The sequence below is a fragment of the Motacilla alba genome, chromosome 6 (genome assembly GCF_015832195.1).
Source record: "Motacilla alba alba isolate MOTALB_02 chromosome 6, Motacilla_alba_V1.0_pri, whole genome shotgun sequence".
Lineage (NCBI taxonomy): Eukaryota > Metazoa > Chordata > Aves > Passeriformes > Motacillidae > Motacilla > Motacilla alba.
Window position 1 is genome coordinate 7,890,556 of NC_052021.1, and position 13,334 is coordinate 7,903,889.

The 13,334-nt window shown below is 40.3% G+C and overlaps 1 protein-coding gene across 1 annotated transcript in view; it reads left to right on the forward strand.

Moving 5' to 3' along the window:
- The window catches only part of CCSER2 (coiled-coil serine rich protein 2), a 96,960-nt gene that overhangs the window by 17,605 nt on the left and 66,021 nt on the right, over nucleotides 1–13,334 (forward strand). The gene's annotated exons all lie outside the window — the stretch shown is intronic.

The window sequence follows — 13,334 nt, forward strand, 5'->3', positions numbered from 1 at the left end:
CGCCATATTTTGTTCTTGGAGTATGATGTTGACACAACACCTTTTATCCAGGATAGAAATCATCATATCACATTACTGGAGGTGTGACCTGCAGTGCAGGGAGTTTAATTCTGAATAATTCTCTCTCTGCCCGGAGGTGAAGAATCAGACTTTTAGCCTTAATTTAAGCATTACTTGAACTGCTTGGACTAAAGGCTTTCTGTTCTGCTCTTGGAAGCATTAAAGTCACACATGAAAGGAACCACAGATGAATTCCTCTTTTCTGCTCTTTAAAGGCTACTGTGAGAGCACAGAAGCATTAGTTTACAAAGCTTTAGGATCATGTTTCCTCTTGTCATGGCTGCTTTTTGATCATGAACTCCATCTTGGTATTCCACCAATGGATTTGAACACATTGGGATTAGCTTTATTGGCAGTTAAACACATGCTCATGCAATCTCCATGTATTAAAATTGGGAAGGAGGGCAGGAGCAAGGCAGGGAGACACATTTTCTTGCTTTAAAAAGGCAACAGGGATCTAACACCTTGTGGGATGAGCAGGATAACAAAAGAGCTCAGTTTCAGAGGTTTTTTGATCAGATTAAAAGGTTATGGTAGGAATTTTTGCAAATATAGTTGAAGAGTAGAAACTCCATGGAAGAAGAATTCACTTAGAAGGAATATCTGTTAAATTACAACTAATTAATTAAATAGGTCTTCAACAGCAGATGTCACTGAAGCCTTAAGATTTAAGAGAGGATTTCAGAAGGCAGAGGGATTGAAACAAATGAGCCTTGCTGTCACTTTAACCTTGGTCATACTTAGCATGTACATTACTTTTATTACTCTGAGACTCTCTTCTCTAGAAGATACAACAAATGGGCATTTTTTTAAATTGCGCTCATTACTGTTACATTTGACTCCAGCTTCGCTAATTCACGACTGTGCTTTAAGCTTTTCTCCTTAAAATTGCCTTTCATATTTGTAGCTCAATTTTATCAGCAGAAATGCTGATAGGAGTCTGCTATGGAGGAGCCATTGGGATAAAGATTGGGATAAAGATTGTTCATATTTGCCTTGAGTCTTCAGCCCCTGATCAGACTTCTGTGTACAGCCCTCAGTGAGGAATGTGTTGTTGAAGCCTATTTAATGCAGATGCTAGTGACAAATGTTGCTTTAAAAAACCACCTGCTCTCACAGAGCTGAGGATCAGTGAGAAGCTCTGTGGCCTTGGGGCATCCTTTGGGATGTGTGGCACAGCTGGGAGCCCTTGTGGCTGTCCCTGTGTCCCTGTGCCCATGTAGCAGCAGGATCAGGTGCCTGTGGTTTGCAGCCTCGTGCTTGTGTGGCTGCCCCAGTGACCTCAATCACTGCGGGACCCAGATCTTCCCTGGCCCAGACAGGGAGAGGTGTCAGCAGAGACCCCGAGAAGGAGCATCCTGAATAAAGACAGGAGAGATTAGCCTCCACATGGTGAGAGTGATATTAAGCTGCTCAGTTGTCCCACTTTTTCAGGTCTTCTTAATAATGCTGCTTAAAGTGGAAGGAAGCTTAGTATCTGTGTTTGTGTAGTGCTGGGTTGGGACAGCAAAGTTGTGTGTAAGCAGGCTCAGACTGATTTTTCTGTACCAGATTTTAACCTTTCCTTATACCCAGCCTGTCTTGTCACCCTGTGTTAACATAATGCAAATGTAACTCAATTTTCAAGAAATTGACCCAGCCTACCTGACTGCTGTAAAATAAAGGGAGTGGACAGTCACAATCAATTAGGGCTGGTGTGGATAAGCCCAAAAAATCCCTATGGATGCAGTTATAAAACATCTATATCTGATTATGTATGTTAGACATTTGCCGTTTTAAGCACCTTTTGATTAGCGTGGAAGACTCTGTGTTATCCAAGCTGAAACTTTCATGGAGGAAGCTTAGGAGAATGAAACAACTGCTCTTCATTTCACACCCTGTTGAGATGATTTGCATGAGAAAATTTAGATCATGGTATAAACATCACATGCTTTCCTGTTAAAATGTATGGTGTGAAAAAGGTTATTTTTTCCTGTTTTCATCTGCTTCTATTAAGCCACTGAAAACAAGTCAGCTTCTCAAGGTCTTCTGAATAGCTTGCTAACCCAAAATATCTGAAAGCACCATTATTTATAACAGTCATTCATTCCTGGTGTGTAAAAATAACATGAAGCAAGGTCAGGAAAAAACCTCACATTAAAATCCTAACCTTAAAGTGCAGGAATTGTAATGAGATGGTCTGAACCCACAGGTAAATGTGTTGAATTTAAGTGGGCTGAAGAGGAAAGAAAAAAATCCCAAGGGAGGTCTACACCTCCTGGTCTCCCATGTGAGCACAGTGGGATGTGGCAGAAGAACTCCCACATCCTGGGACGTGTTTGGCACCACGTGGTTGAGCAGAGCTGCCCTTCCCTCTCCCTGTTCTCACCACCTCACATGGCAGGGCTGGCTCTGGCTGTCTGGATAATCACACACTGCTTTCCAGCCCAGCGCAGCACAGGGAAATCTGAGCACTGCTCGACTTACACAGATGAATAATGAAGAGCTGGAGATGTTCAGGCTCAGCTCCTGCACACCTTGTAAATATTGAAAGCATTAGTAATGCTCCTGCTTTATTGTAAAAATTCATCAAAGGACACTCTTGGTGATTCGCCTTAGAAATTTCTGAGCTGTTCTGCATTGTGGAGGAAAATCTTGCTGCACTGAGCCGACAAGACTTCCTGGCGCACACACAGGCTGTATTTCATACCTTTAGCTTTGGCTAAGTGATTGCAAATAATGAAATCTGTAGATACGTTTGCCCGTTGCTTGTGAACAGTCACAGGTCAAGAAGACTTCCAATGTTTAGCTGTGGTCTCCAGGCATTACTGGGAATACTCCTAGACAGACTCCATATAAACAAACAAGCAAAAAATATTTCAATTTATACTGTAATTTTGTCCCAGGTCCTATAAGACATTGTTGAAGAGTCTCATCATGTCAATTTTAGCTATTTGCTTAATTGTTCAGGTCCAGCTTGCTCCAAAGGAAAGAGTACTCTCAGGCACAGAAATAAATGGGATGGCAGAGAGATGCTGACAAGCTATTTAAACATGTCTGTGGGGTAAAACACAACTTCTGCAAAGAAATCAAAGAAGAGGCAGTAGGTCACAGTGACAGAAGAATTACTGAGGGGAATAAAGGCACATCACAGGCTATACTGTAGTCATTGTATAGGATAGCAATAAAAAATCACAACTCTATTAGAAGCACATGATGATAAGTAAGCAGAGACTGGAGCACAATGTCTGTGCACCCAGAGGAAGGGATGTGCACTCATGCTTGGAGTTCCTGAATAATGAAAGCTGAGCCATTTAACTAGAGAATTTCTCCAAACCATTTTTTTTAATGCAGTGCTTGTTAACTGGTGATAACACTGGCAGACACAGAATCAGAATACATTCCTTTCTCTCACTGCTGTTATTCTGCATCTGTTTCAGTCAAAAGGCAATTTCAAGAAAACGTTGGTGTTTTTTTCAAATAAACAATAGCCAAAGCAGAGTATGAAATGAAGCGCATACTTTAAAATAAGTATTGATTACTGAGAATGTACATTTCAGAACTGATCTGAGTGCTGCTATGTCCAGCTGTGACAGCTGTGCCATAAAGAGAGATTGTACCGAGTTGCCAGTTGCCAAGCAGAGAAGCTGAGGTGGCCAGGACAGCAACAGGGGCTTCTGTGTTTGTTTGGAGACTTGCTTCAATTCCCAGCACAGCAGAACACTTCTCCAAAGCAAGGATGCTTTGCCTGTCCTAAACTTAATCTAGTGGAAGAAATCTTTTAGATTATAGCTGTGTCCTTTACTGACCCTCAGCTCTTACCAGTAGGTCGTGGTGCCAATATCTTAATTTTTCATTTTATGCTGCTTGCTTTAACAATGTGTTCTTTGGCAGGCAGCCATGTCTACAGCACTCTGCTATTAAAATGTCTGCTCTCTGCTGCAGCTGTCCATTTACTTTATGAACTGATCAGCCAGTCGAATGTAATTTAAGAGAATAGGGATAAGTCATAGCTGAGGGCACAAAGTATCAGCTGATGTGCTGCATGCAGGTCTGTCCTTCAGAGATTTCTGAACCTAACTTGTCATACTACATGCTTATTTTTTAATTAGTGCAAAATGGGAAAAGAGTGACTTGGCATGCTGCACATAGTGGGTGAATAAAACTAATCCTGCCCTTGTGGAAATGCTCTTGGTACCAGGAGCACTCAGGAATTGACAGAGTGAACACAAAGCAGAGTACTTTCCCTGCATAAATGTTATTACAGGTCTAGAGGACAGACTACTTTGACTTTGTAATGGCATTAGCTTTAACATTTAAATAAAGATGGCCAGTTCATAGGGGACACTCTCATACTGGAACCAGACTGTAAGCTGGATTTTTACATGAGAGACATTTCACAGAATGTCCTATTTGCCTGTAAGAATGGTCTGTGAGAGAGGGTGGACAGGGTGCCTGCTGCAGGCCAGGAAACAAAACCAGCTACTGGTACAACCCAAGCACTGGGTTGACATCATGTCTGGTAAACAAGGGAGGAACAGAACCAGCAATTAATGCATCGTAATTGATGTGCTGGCAATTAAAACTAACTGGCAGGCAGGGCAATGGGGGGGGGGGGGGGGGGGTGGGGTTATTCTGCTCCTTACGTTTTCTGAAGTGATTAAAGTGTGGGAAGTGGCTGTCGAGAAAGGCTGGGAGGATGGAAGGAATTCTGCTGTCATCTCTGCCATCTTTAGTATCCCTGGGATTTGGAGAAGCACACCTGCTTCCCCCACACCCTCCTCAAAACTGCATCCTTATTGGGCCTGACCTAGAGATGTGCAGGGTATTGATGAGATAAGGCAGAGATAAGGAATGTTGAGATTGCAGCCTCCTTCTTCTTTGTCTTCTGCCTTATTTTACATCTCCCAGCTCTTTCTTTTAAAAACTAGGCATTAGCAAGCCATGGGAGACTCTGTCTCAGTATTTCCATGAGCTGCTGGCCTGAGAAGCATCTGAGAGCAATGCCTGAAATGGCTCAGCAATGGTGTCTCTTTGCCAAGTCTCCTAGCAGCCAGTGGGACTGAGTGCTTGAGTTCATTCCTCTGAGAACAAGCTGCCAAGGTTATCATATAGATACATCTATATGATGTATATTCTTACAGATATAAATAGATGTACAAAATGGAGACAGGAAAATGAATGCTAAAAATAAGCACAAAATATGTATCTAGTTCTTATTCTTAAGTCCAAACAAGGAAGCGCCAGATGGATCATAAAGATGATTTTTGCCCCTTCAATAAGAAAAGAAACACCTTTGTAGACAAGTCTCCAGTATATTCCTTCCTTCTTATCCTTCCCCCAATTTATCTGTAAGCTAAACAATACAGAATTTACTATGCTGTTTAGAATACAGTCTCCTGCTGTTGTCTGCATTTTGACACAGAAATGAATTCTCACTTGTATATATTATTGTACAGAACTCTGTTGCAGAGCAAATATAAAGCCCACTCTCACCAATCTGGTTTTACTCTTTCTGTTTACTATCCACATGGATGAACTTTCAGTGCCACCTTCATTCCTTCTTGGCAGTGACCAAAGACCGTCGAATACAGAGCTTTAAACATATTATTAGCCCTTAAATGGTAAATTTAATATGAAATTACATGCTCTACAAAGACAGAGGTAATGGATAATAAGATCTTTATCTCAAAGGAGCTCTAAAGGGAACATAGTGAGATTTAATTCGCTGTCACCAACTGGGTCACATCTCAGTGCAGGCAGTGTATTATTTCTGACAGACAATATGGTCTGATGCCTATTAAAAGAGCAACAGAGTAAGTTTCAGTCCTAGGCTAGTCCTCAGAGATCAAAGTGCCACTGAAGGATGGTTTTCTCAGTGGTTATCAGCATTTCAGTCTTGTGACCATGTGCTCTTCGTTCTCTAAGATTGAATGTTATGCATGTTGGCAAAAAGGCCACAGACTAATTAGACATGGGCTCCAAAGTGTCTTTTCCTCTGAAGAGGATTTTCTAGCTTTGAAGAGAGATACGTTGGCAGCGGAACGTATATTCCCTAAAGCTGTTTCAAAGTCATGTAGAAATAGAGAATTATGGTTTTCCAGTTCCTTAACCTGGTACATTTATCATCATAGCTTTCTAAATTTGTAAGAAGCTGAAATCATCCTCTGTTGAATTATTAATCATGGAAATATCTGAAAAGATCCATCAACATATCTGTGGGTTGCTTTTCTTCCAAATTAACTTTTACTGTAAGAGCTGACATTTGTCATCAGCTGTGGACCCCTGTAGTAAATCTTGGTGACAGTAAGCTGGAATAAACATAATTTTGGGCAACATCTTGGGGAAGCAAGCAGACAGCTCAGTGATTTTCATGATCCCTAACAGTAGTGAGAGATTAGGTATATATGTTTTTTAAAATAAAGACCTGTTGAGATGCAGGAAAAATGGTTGTGTTTTCCAATATATCTTTAATTAAAATACTAATGTTTAAAATTCATTTATGAGGGCACATTGTTTTAAGCAATAATTCTGTATGTTCATTGTGCCTAAGTCGAAAGCTTATGAGGAAATGCTTGCATATCCATTATTCACCTACGGGAAATACATGTTTGGAATAAATTAATTTTAAAAATATTTGAAATAAAATATTTGAAATAAAATACTATCCAAGCCGATATTGGATCTACAGTTTGTACCTGGAGGAGCAGGACAGAACTAGAAGTGTCAGAGAACTGCAGATTCTTGCTGAAGCTTTTTTTAAAAGCCAGTAACCTTGGTTACTGACACACCAACATTGCCAGGTAAGCAATTCTGCATTTAGAACTACAATGGCCTCCCAGGACTCATGGAATGGCATCTATTCCCTCAGTGACAAAGGGAGAGTCACATAAACACTGATTCGGAAAGCAGATCTAAGGATGATCATGCTTCTATCCCATGCTTACGTTTTAATTCACTCACTGAATATGCAAAATTTATATTTAGCCAAGTACTTGAAATTGGCCTCAGGTGTAAAATTTTACAGATTGTACTTGTGGCTCCCCGGTGATACCCTTGTGTATCTCTCTCATTAGGGGGTGCCCCTGTAGGAGCATCAGGAATTAAAAGCAAATGGAGCAAGTGCAAAGTAGGGGCTTCCACCACTCCAGGGGAAAATGACAGGACTGATTTTTTCACTTCTCTTCAACATTTCATGAGACCTGATCTCTTATTAACAAGGTCATCCTCTCCTTCTGAGTTGAAAAACTATTTTGTGACCTATTTTGTAGTTTTCTGATTCCCCTTCTTCCTAATCTCATTTCCCTCTGTCTTCTCCCATCTTTGGACCACTCTGGGCCATCTGCATCTGGAGAAATGACACTTCACACTCCTACCTGCAGCTGCTTCGGTGCTTTCCAAAGCAAAATTCTTTCACTGGGACTATAGGAGAAACACAGCTCCAGGAAAAACTAAGGCTCATATTTCTTAGCTAGAGCTGCAATACTGCTCCTGATTTAGGGGCATCAGCAGCACAGGTTACTATTTCCTTAATATTGAAATAAGTCACTTTAAATGCACACTGTCAGACTGCCTCTGTCAGGATGAAGGGTGCAGTTATTTAGGAGATTATACCTGTAAGGAAAATTACCATAAGCCCTTTTCCCTCCCCCCCCCCCCAATCCAATTTCTCTCCAGTGACGTATTTTGGAATCAGTTGGAGAACTTTAGTAGCTGAATTTTCACATCAGTGAGGTTGTCATCTCTGCACACTTTCACAGGACTAATAAGATATCTCTTTTATAATGAAAATGGCTCCAAACCCCTTTTCCCTCTGGACACCACAGTGCAACTTGAGCTAATTATGGTTAGACATTCTGGCTCCAAAAAGAGTTTTTTCCCCTAAACTGCTTTCTGATGAGCACAAGAAGATTATCTTCCACGCAAAGGTGTGTAACACTGAGTGTCACTCACACAGCAGCAAAATCATGAGTCTTGGCAGAAATTAAATACTCCAGTGATGTGTGTCACTGCGTGCAGTGGGAAAGCCTTAATTCAGGTAGTTCCATTCTCACTGTGGTAAGTGAACCATGCAGAAGAACATTCCCCTTTCACCAAGATCCTTCTTTCCCCAGAGATGCTGTATTCAAGCCCAGCAGCTGTCATTGTATTACTGATTTCATGCTCTAAAATATTTGTCCTCACTTTTTCCTGCAACTTAGAGTGAGGTTGCCAGAGTACCACCCTGGTCTTGAAAAAGGATGGCAATGGATTATAAAAATGTAGCATAAAAAACCCCAGCAGACATATAAAACATGTTTGCAATCAAATAAACAGCTTAGAATGATATTAAATGGAAGAAAGCCAGGCATTCCCTAGAAGTTTATCCACTTATCTGGGCATTCTACGTAGGTTTTTAATTTTCTACATCTTTATCTACTAATACTTTCAATATGTGCATCATTGCAGTCTGAGTTAGTTCTGTACTTCAGCTGCCCTCTCAGTAAAGAGATAACCCCCAGCTTCTTTGAATTGGCCTCTCCTGGGAGCACCCCTGGGACTTCTGGAGCCTTGGATTTAACCATCAACATTTAGGCAAATATCCACAAATACTACGTTTATATGTTCCTGTTACAGCTGTTTTGCACTCAGTGTATCAGGCTTGATTTTCTTTCTCTGCACCAGTTTGGTACAGGACAGTTCCATATAGGGTCTGCATGGGTCAGTCCTAAATTTATGGATCTGTCAGGGAGGAATGGTGGATTCTGCCTCTGTCTCTGCCACGAGCTTGCCAATTTGATCCTGGCACCTTTCTACACCTCACTTTATTTACAGTTAACTAGAAGTAGCCCTAACTGTGTCAAAGCAAATTCTGAGGGTACATTCAAGTTTGTAGTACACCAGGAATTACTTGGTTTCAAAAGGTCTTGAGTACAAAATATTTCTCACAACTGTCTTGATAATGAGACTGAAGGAGCAGCAGCTCTTCCCATGATTTTGCATTTAACTTTTTGTCTGCCAGCATAAAATAAAACTTATTTTTATTAATTCTGAAACACAGTTTTAGCCGTTAAAATGCCAGAGCCATGCTGTTAAGAATTTGTCCTTGAGCCTCGTGACAACCATGGAAAGCATTATTATTTATTGCATACATTTGTAAAATAGTTCAGTCTCTTTCCAACTTGCCACTATCTACAGTTAGAAATTATCAACTCAGAGAAAAACACTTCCACACCTCCTGATTTAAAAGCACAGCAGAACCTTGCTACGTGCCTTCCTAGACAGAATAATGACTGATTGTCTGGTGCCAGTATTTCAGGAAGCTGGCAGAATCTCTGGGGATAAATTCCTTCAGAAGTCCATGTATCCGAGGCAGGTATAATAATAAAATTTCTGGTTTGTCTTTGTGAGAATCCAGCTTTCTCGACAGGAAAGCAAGCACGTACCACTCACTGCAACTGAACTATGCAGACTTTGAAAACAGTGTCCAGAAAGATTCAGTGTTTAGGAAGGACCCTGCAGACAGACTGAGGGCTCATCCTCTGGCTCATATTGAGCTGGGCTTCCCAACCCCACGTGGAGGAACGGCCACTAATGATCCAGTAAATTGCATCTCCAGCTGCCCAGGGTCCATATTTATACAACATCTAAACACCCACTACCATTCTCCAGATGATTCCCAATACCTAAAATCATTTTTATATTTTTATATCTCTATATATGTACACCCAGAGATGTATGATATATACAAGCATATACACAGACATGTAAATGAAGGTATATGTAAAAGTTTTGTTTTATAGAAATATATTTTTATTTGTTTACATGTCCACATGTAAGCACTATTTTCCAGAGTAACCAGGGTTAATAAAATAGGAGGGATGGAGTAAACATCAAAGAAGACGAAAATTTTTATAAAACATCATGTGAGATAATATCTCATGATTTTCCAAGCTATGATGATTTTGGGCATATAGTGTTACTGGTGATGATGTTCCTGTGGAGCTCTGAAACACTGTTATTCACTTAATTACTGCTTGGTCACACCTGATTTGGGCTAAGGTCAGCTCGCTCCTCAGTGCACATGTTACTGCCACGTGCCCAGAGGAAAAGCAATTACATCTTTTAATCTGATCTTTGGTTTTTGTTGCCATTTAATACTGCAAATGTAATGGAATTTCAGCTTTCATTTTTTATCTTCTGATGCTTTGACATGTTCAGACAAGAAAGATTAGGATCAAATATATACATGGAATAAAACTATTTTTAAAGTCCTGACCTGTATTTTGAAACCTCTGTGTGCTACTGCAGCAGTCTACTTGTATTTTTCCTTAAGTTAATTGAAACTAATTAGTTGCATAAAAAAATAGCGCGATTGAAGTAGTGTTCATGGAAACAACATCACTTAGTGTCAACTCCTTTCTGCAGTCTGATTCAGCTATGAATCAAGACTTGAAAAATACATGAATCCTCTTGAAACATCTTCATGTTTCATCTGAGCTGGCAGGAAGCATTCCCTGTGCCAGCTTCTGGTAAGCTGGAATCCTGCTTTGCACAGGGCCTGACTGCTCACACGCCAAGAGCTCAGCCGAGGACTGGCCTGGGTGCACAGGCAGCAGGGGCTCCTCAGTGGGATGAGAGAGGAGCCAGGCTCAGGGAGGTGGAACATGATCTGCATCTGTCAGGCCAGAGACTGAACTGTGACTTTGCTCTCCAGGAGGATTTGTAGCCTCATCATTTCAGGTTGCTGTGGCCAGAATCCCTGTAAAGTACAGTAACAGTGCAGGATCTGTTTTCTTCCCTGTGATCTCTCTTATCTATCTGCAATGAGAAGTAGGTAATTAAATTGATCAGAGGACATGTTATAATCATTGGTGCCTCCTTACAATATGCAAAAGCATCTCATGTAACAGTTTTCTCATATAATTCCCTAATCAGTGAGTGGGAATTTTCCCTAAGAAAGGAAGGTGGGGTTAATCTATAAATCTGTCTGGTTTAGGATTCTTAAACTGGAAGAGGGCAGGTTTAGATTAGACATAAGGAAGACATTATTTTCTGTGAGAGTGGTAAGGCACTGAACAGGCTGCCCAGAGAATGCTCCAGTCCTGGGACTGCTCTTGGCCAGGCTGGATGGTGCTTGGAGCAACCTGGTCTAGTGGAAAGTGTTCCTGCCCATGGCAGGGGGGCTGGAATGAGATGATCTTTAAGGTCTCTTCCAATCCAAACCATTCTGTGATATCACTCTGTCATTCTTATGTAGTCTCTTACTGATTACAGAATATCTGTCACTGGTCCAGCATTTAAAGAAACAAAATTATAGCTCATAAAGGTAATTCTGGGCACTCCTTAAACCTCTGTAGCAAAACAGCAAATGTTACAGTGGAACAGATAAGGAGACAATGCAGGTATCTTATTTCCAAAAAGATTTGAGAGACCATCATATAATCAAGCTATCGTTAGGGCTGGTGAGATGACTGGCATCCTAGGAGAGAAGGTGACAGTGAGTTTGCCAAGAATCAAACTGCTCTCTGTATATCACATTTAACTGTGTGCTATCAGCACGTAGGAACCTTTGGTCACCACACCACCCAGGTGTCCTGTCCTTTCTAAATATTTTTTGAACAAGACCCAGAAGGATCAGGTTTAGACAACATGAAAGACTCCAGCTGTGGGTTTTCCCTGTGGATGCATGTTAACAGGAATGCTGTTCTTCAGGCAGTCAAATGAAAACACATAAATATGATGCTCTTGCTCTGTTCTTCTCCTAGAGGCTTTCTTTGCTCTTCCATTTCTTAATATGTACAGCTCTGTTGGTCCATTACTGTGTTGTGTGCTGATTATAAATAGATAACTTCTGCAAATCTCAGGATTAAAAACTGTAATGATATCATAAAATGGAGAACACTGCCTATACAAACAAAAAAGCTATTATTTCATCTTCATTAAACATTTTAAAGATTGTAGAATTTAAAATGTTATTAAATTACAAAATTAGCAAACCCACAAACTATCCACATCAATCAGTTCAGGATTAGCATTAATTTAGAGCAGGCTCCTTTGTAACAGTGTTGGCATAAAGATAAGCCATAGAAGTGCAAATAAATTTTCATCTTTATTACTGATTTCTACTGAGATTTCATTGAATTCCAGCTAACTTTTCACATTCTGTTAAGTTTGAAGGCCATTATTAGAAACATGACTGTTGTCTTTTCTCTTGTGTAACTGAATGCCTCTACAGATAAAGGAAGAATAACAAACTCACGAGATAAAGTTCCTTTACAATGTCACTTGTAAAAGGCTATTTTTTGAGTTCTGAGATTATCAGTCAACCATTCAGTTATAAAATGCAACAAAAACGTTAATCTGTCCTGATTTAGAAAAAAAAATTAATTACCCAAAAGGAAACAATTTCCATAGCTGTACATCAAGCTGAAATAAGGAATTTTATTTATGTTCCAGAGTCCTCCAAAATCCCACTGAATAATGGAAACAATAGGCATTTGGATTCCTTAGGCCTTTCAGCCTACATGAATACAAATGAAGTCGCAATGAAAAATAAGGAAGAAACTGTATCAGACTTAAATGAAATACATTATACACTAATGTGTTTTAACATTCAGACGCTGAGAAGCAGTATCTTCTGTAAGAAATGAAAGACAGCACACCTGGATTTTAGAAATGTGCCACACCATTTGAATGACTGCCCAGAAAAGCTTCCCTGTGCTTGTAAAAGTGGTGTGGATGGCTGGACTGTGGCTGCCGAAGATGGTGCAGAAAACAAAGACTGTATTTTAGAAACAGATTTAACCAGGCTTCTTAAATTGTTTAACTAGTCATCTTAAATAATTTAGATCTAAGTAGGTCTAAATTATTTAGATTAATGTGGTATTTTGAAGCATCATGCATGGTCAGCCCTCAGAAGTAAGAGCACAGGAGCAGGAAGGTGTAAAGATTCCTGGGGTGGGTTTCAATGGCAGATTTTACTGAACTGGTCCAGGCTACTTCTACTCCAGCACCACTAAAAAACAAGAGCAGTTTAAGCCTGTATAAATTCACTGCTTTTCCCCTCACGAACAGACAGTGTAATTCATCCTGAGCATCTCTGAACATCAGCAGGGCTGGCCACAGAGTAACACGTCAGAGTTTTAAAAGCACATCCTGGACTGATATTTGAGTATTCTTTCAGCAATGTTCAGAAAAAGAGCTTGACCAAAAAAACTTTTATGAAAGAAGGGTATGAAAGCTCACCAAACCCATAAATACAGCAACACTGTCTTTGCAAGGTAGACATCTGAGACAATTATTTAAATAACAAA